This window comes from Paramormyrops kingsleyae, chromosome 22 (assembly GCF_048594095.1).
Source record: "Paramormyrops kingsleyae isolate MSU_618 chromosome 22, PKINGS_0.4, whole genome shotgun sequence".
Taxonomy (NCBI): domain Eukaryota; kingdom Metazoa; phylum Chordata; class Actinopteri; order Osteoglossiformes; family Mormyridae; genus Paramormyrops; species Paramormyrops kingsleyae.
Genome location: NC_132818.1, coordinates 5,257,501 through 5,262,500, shown reverse-complemented (window position 1 = coordinate 5,262,500; position 5,000 = coordinate 5,257,501). Strand labels below are relative to the sequence as shown.

Sequence of the window (5,000 nt, the reverse complement as noted above, 5' to 3'; positions counted from 1 at the left end):
CTTCCAGACAAGTCTGCCGATCTCTATAGATATACTGACGAGTGATTAGATGCAACGCAGCTGGACCTCTCAGTTAATTGACTCATCTTACACGCATTTCTGCCACACTTTGGCGTAATTACATTTTTAATATTTTTAAGCCAAGGCAATGAAAAATCTCAGTGCCGATTCCCTCCAGTTGTAGGTTGTGTTGCCGTGCCACGTTACCCCAGTTTTTCGGCCATAAATGTGAGCAGTTTCTAGGATGCTGGATGCGAAGCCAAAATCGTCAGAGATGCGAAGGGAATGTACGTGCCGCAGTGACCTTCAATCATACAAGCGCTCTGCGGGTGGGCGGGTCCTTGTCGCACTGGCCAACCACACGGGACCTGTCGCCTGTCTTGGCCAATCGGTCGGGACCGCTGTGAAACATTTCGTTGAAACAATTCTTCAACTGGCCAATAGGGGGCTGAAACATTTGTTGCACTAAAGCTGAAAGTAGGCAGGCAAAAGGCAAAAAGATGCCAGACAGATTCGAGAAGCATCCCGTGTTTTCAGACTGTAGCATTTACTCTGAGTTGATTTTGTATCCGCCATTCTCATAAGCATTATTGCTACCTGAAAAGATGACATTCCTTGTGACATTATTTGATACAGAGGGGAAGAAGCTGTTTTAATGGAAATACATAAATATCGCATGAAGTGTGAGATCAACACAAGAATGACCTGGATGCTAATGCCTTTCAAGCCTTTGCTCTTTGGGTCTCGTGGGGTGTACACCGTCGCATGGGCCAGTGGCGCAATGGATAACGCGTCTGACTACGGATCAGAAGATTCTAGGTTCGACTCCTGGCTGGCTCGGCAATGACTTTCTTTTACTCTGGTGCCGCCTGCATTAGCCGCTCGATTCTACTGACTCACTGACTTCCTCTCTTCAGCTGCAGGACCGGAGCTCACAGAAGGCAAGCAGCCCCATTTCCCATATGGTCTAGCGGTTAGGATTCCTGGTTTTCACCCAGGCGGCCCGGGTTCGACTCCCGGTATGGGAATTGCGGTTATTTGGTATCTGTAGCCTTTTATCTGGTCGTGTCCCTGTGCTAAAACAACGAAAATCCTCTTCCAGACAAGTCTGCCGATCTCTCTAGATATACTGACGAGTGATTAGATGCAACGCAGCTGGACCTCTCAGTTAATTGACTCATCTTACACGCATTTCTGCCACACTTTGGCGTAATTACATTTTTAATATTTTTAAGCCAAGGCAATGAAAAATCTCAGAGGGGAAGAAGCTGTTTCAATGGAAATACATGAAAATCACATGAAGTGTGAGATCGACACAAGAATGACCTGGATGCTAATGCCTTTCAAACCTTTGCTCTTTGGGTCTCGTGGGGTGCACACCGTCGCATGGGCCAGTGGCGCAATGGATAACGCGTCTGACTACGGATCAGAAGATTCTAGGTTCGACTCCTGGTTGGCTCGTTCGTGGCTCTCTTTTACTCTGGTGCCGCCTGCATTAGCCGCTCTATTCTACTGACTCACTGACTTCCTCTCTTCAGCTGCAGGAACGGAGCTCACAGAAGGCAAGCAGCCCCGTTTCCCATATGGTCTAGCGGTTAGGATTCCTGGTTTTCACCCAGGCGGCCCGGGTTCGACTCCCGGTATGGGAATTGCGGTTATTTGGTATCTGTAGCCTTTTATCTGGTCGTGTCCCTGTGCTAAAACAACGAAAATCCTCTTCCAGACAAGTCTGCCGATCTCTATAGATATACTGACGAGTGATTAGATGCAACGCAGCTGGACCTCTCAGTTAATTGACTCATCTTACACGCATTTCTGCCACACTTTGGCGTAATTACATTTTTAATATTTTTAAGCCAAGGCAATGAAAAATCTCAGTGCCGATTCCCTCCAGTTGTAGGTTGTGTTGCCGTGCCACGTTACCCCAGTTTTTCGGCCATAAATGTGAGCAGTTTCTAGGATGCTGGATGCGAAGCCAAAATCGTCAGAGATGCGAAGGGAATGTACGTGCCGCAGTGACCTTCAATCATACAAGCGCTCTGCGGGTGGGCGGGTCCTTGTCGCACTGGCCAACCACACGGGACCTGTCGCCTGTCTTGGCCAATCGGTCGGGACCGCTGTGAAACATTTCGTTGAAACAATTCTTCAACTGGCCAATAGAGGGCTGAAACATTTGTTGCACTAAAGCTGAAAGTAGGCAGGCAAAAGGCAAAAAGATGCCAGACAGATTCGAGAAGCATCCCGTGTTTTCAGACTGTAGCATTTACTCTGAGTTGATTTTGTATCCGCCATTCTCATAAGCATTATTGCTACCTGAAAAGATGACATTCCTTGTGACATTATTTGATACAGAGGGGAAGAAGCTGTTTTAATGGAAATACATGAAAATCACATGAAGTGTGAGATCGACACAAGAATGACCTGGATGCTAATGCCTTTCAAACCTTTGCTCTTTGGGTCTCGTGGGGTGCACACCGTCGCATGGGCCAGTGGCGCAATGGATAACGCGTCTGACTACGGATCAGAAGATTCTAGGTTCGACTCCTGGCTGGCTCGGCAATGGCTTTCTTTTACTCTGGTGCCGCCTGCATTAGCCGCTCGATTCTACTGACTCACTGACTTCCTCTCTTCAGCTGCAGGAACGGAGCTCACAGAAGGCAAGCAGCCCCGTTTCCCATATGGTCTAGCGGTTAGGATTCCTGGTTTTCACCCAGGCGGCCCGGGTTCGACTCCCGGTATGGGAATTGCGGTTATTTGGTATCTGTAGCCTTTTATCTGGTCGTGTCCCTGTGCTAAAACAACGAAAATCCTCTTCCAGACAAGTCTGCCGATCTCTATAGATATACTGACGAGTGATTAGATGCAACGCAGCTGGACCTCTCAGTTAATTGACTCATCTTACACGCATTTCTGCCACACTTTGGCGTAATTACATTTTTAATATTTTTAAGCCAAGGCAATGAAAAATCTCAGTGCCGATTCCCTCCAGTTGTAGGTTGTGTTGCCGTGCCACGTTACCCCAGTTTTTCGGCCATAAATGTGAGCAGTTTCTAGGATGCTGGATGCGAAGCCAAAATCGTCAGAGATGCGAAGGGAATGTACGTGCCGCAGTGACCTTCAATCATACAAGCGCTCTGCGGGTGGGCGGGTCCTTGTCGCACTGGCCAACCACACGGGACCTGTCGCCTGTCTTGGCCAATCGGTCGGGACCGCTGTGAAACATTTCGTTGAAACAATTCTTCAACTGGCCAATAGAGGGCTGAAACATTTGTTGCACTAAAGCTGAAAGTAGGCAGGCAAAAGGCAAAAAGATGCCAGACAGATTCGAGAAGCATCCCGTGTTTTCAGACTGTAGCATTTACTCTGAGTTGATTTTGTATCCGCCATTCTCATAAGCATTATTGCTACCTGAAAAGATGACATTCCTTGTGACATTATTTGATACAGAGGGGAAGAAGCTGTTTTAATGGAAATACATAAATATCGCATGAAGTGTGAGATCAACACAAGAATGACCTGGATGCTAATGCCTTTCAAGCCTTTGCTCTTTGGGTCTCGTGGGGTGTACACCGTCGCATGGGCCAGTGGCGCAATGGATAACGCGTCTGACTACGGATCAGAAGATTCTAGGTTCGACTCCTGGCTGGCTCGGGCTCGGTCGTGGCTCTCTTTTACTCTGGTGCCGCCTGCATTAGCCGCTCGATTCTACTGACTCACTGACTTCCTCTCTTCAGCTGCAGGAACGGAGCTCACAGAAGGCAAGCAGCCCCGTTTCCCATATGGTCTAGCGGTTAGGATTCCTGGTTTTCACCCAGGCGGCCCGGGTTCGACTCCCGGTATGGGAATTGCGGTTATTTGGTATCTGTAGCCTTTTATCTGGTCGTGTCCCTGTGCTAAAACAACGAAAATCCTCTTCCAGACAAGTCTGCCGATCTCTCTAGATATACTGACGAGTGATTAGATGCAACACAGCTGGACCTCTCAGTTAATTGACTCATCTTACACGCATTTCTGCCACACTTTGGCGTAATTACATTTTTAATATTTTTAAGCCAAGGCAATGAAAAATCTCAGAGGGGAAGAAGCTGTTTCAATGGAAATACATGAAAATCACATGAAGTGTGAGATCGACACAAGAATGACCTGGATGCTAATGCCTTTCAAACCTTTGCTCTTTGGGTCTCGTGGGGTGCACACCATCGCATGGGCCAGTGGCGCAATGGATAACGCGTCTGACTACGGATCAGAAGATTCTAGGTTCGACTCCTGGTTGGCTCGTTCGTGGCTCTCTTTTACTCTGGTGCCGCCTGCATTAGCCGCTCTATTCTACTGACTCACTGACTTCCTCTCTTCAGCTGCAGGAACGGAGCTCACAGAAGGCAAGCAGCCCCGTTTCCCATATGGTCTAGCGGTTAGGATTCCTGGTTTTCACCCAGGCGGCCCGGGTTCGACTCCCGGTATGGGAATTGCGGTTATTTGGTATCTGTAGCCTTTTATCTGGTCGTGTCCCTGTGCTAAAACAACGAAAATCCTCTTCCAGACAAGTCTGCCGATCTCTATAGATATACTGACGAGTGATTAGATGCAACGCAGCTGGACCTCTCAGTTAATTGACTCATCTTACACGCATTTCTGCCACACTTTGGCGTAATTACATTTTTAATATTTTTAAGCCAAGGCAATGAAAAATCTCAGTGCCGATTCCCTCCAGTTGTAGGTTGTGTTGCCGTGCCACGTTACCCCAGTTTTTCGGCCATAAATGTGAGCAGTTTCTAGGATGCTGGATGCGAAGCCAAAATCGTCAGAGATGCGAAGGGAATGTACGTGCCGCAGTGACCTTCAATCATACAAGCGCACTGCGGGTGGGCGGGTCCTTGTCGCACTGGCCAACCACACGGGACCTGTCGCCTGTCTTGGCCAATCGGTCGGGACCGCTGTGAAACATTTCGTTGAAACAATTCTTCAACTGGCCAATAGAGGGCTGAAACATTTGTTGCACT

General features: G+C 48.2%; 10 non-coding genes across 10 annotated transcripts; all 10 read left to right on the top strand.

The window, feature by feature from the left end:
• Positions 1 to 767: 767 nt before the first annotated feature.
• Positions 768 to 840, top strand: trnar-acg (transfer RNA arginine (anticodon ACG)). The gene has a single exon. It is a non-coding gene; the product is annotated as a tRNA-Arg (tRNA).
• A 116-nt stretch (positions 841 to 956) lies between these two features.
• On the top strand, positions 957 to 1,028 carry trnae-uuc (transfer RNA glutamic acid (anticodon UUC)). The gene has a single exon. It is a non-coding gene; the product is annotated as a tRNA-Glu (tRNA).
• A 360-nt stretch (positions 1,029 to 1,388) lies between these two features.
• Positions 1,389 to 1,461, top strand: trnar-acg (transfer RNA arginine (anticodon ACG)). Its single transcript has one exon. It is a non-coding gene; the product is annotated as a tRNA-Arg (tRNA).
• A 116-nt stretch (positions 1,462 to 1,577) lies between these two features.
• On the top strand, positions 1,578 to 1,649 carry trnae-uuc (transfer RNA glutamic acid (anticodon UUC)). The gene has a single exon. It is a non-coding gene; the product is annotated as a tRNA-Glu (tRNA).
• An 834-nt stretch (positions 1,650 to 2,483) lies between these two features.
• On the top strand, positions 2,484 to 2,556 carry trnar-acg (transfer RNA arginine (anticodon ACG)). Its single transcript has one exon. It is a non-coding gene; the product is annotated as a tRNA-Arg (tRNA).
• Positions 2,557 to 2,672: 116 nt separating this feature from the next.
• Positions 2,673 to 2,744, top strand: trnae-uuc (transfer RNA glutamic acid (anticodon UUC)). Its single transcript has one exon. It is a non-coding gene; the product is annotated as a tRNA-Glu (tRNA).
• An 834-nt stretch (positions 2,745 to 3,578) lies between these two features.
• On the top strand, positions 3,579 to 3,651 carry trnar-acg (transfer RNA arginine (anticodon ACG)). The gene has a single exon. It is a non-coding gene; the product is annotated as a tRNA-Arg (tRNA).
• A 122-nt stretch (positions 3,652 to 3,773) lies between these two features.
• On the top strand, positions 3,774 to 3,845 carry trnae-uuc (transfer RNA glutamic acid (anticodon UUC)). The gene has a single exon. It is a non-coding gene; the product is annotated as a tRNA-Glu (tRNA).
• A 360-nt stretch (positions 3,846 to 4,205) lies between these two features.
• On the top strand, positions 4,206 to 4,278 carry trnar-acg (transfer RNA arginine (anticodon ACG)). The gene has a single exon. It is a non-coding gene; the product is annotated as a tRNA-Arg (tRNA).
• A 116-nt stretch (positions 4,279 to 4,394) lies between these two features.
• On the top strand, positions 4,395 to 4,466 carry trnae-uuc (transfer RNA glutamic acid (anticodon UUC)). The gene has a single exon. It is a non-coding gene; the product is annotated as a tRNA-Glu (tRNA).
• Positions 4,467 to 5,000: the final 534 nt, after the last annotated feature.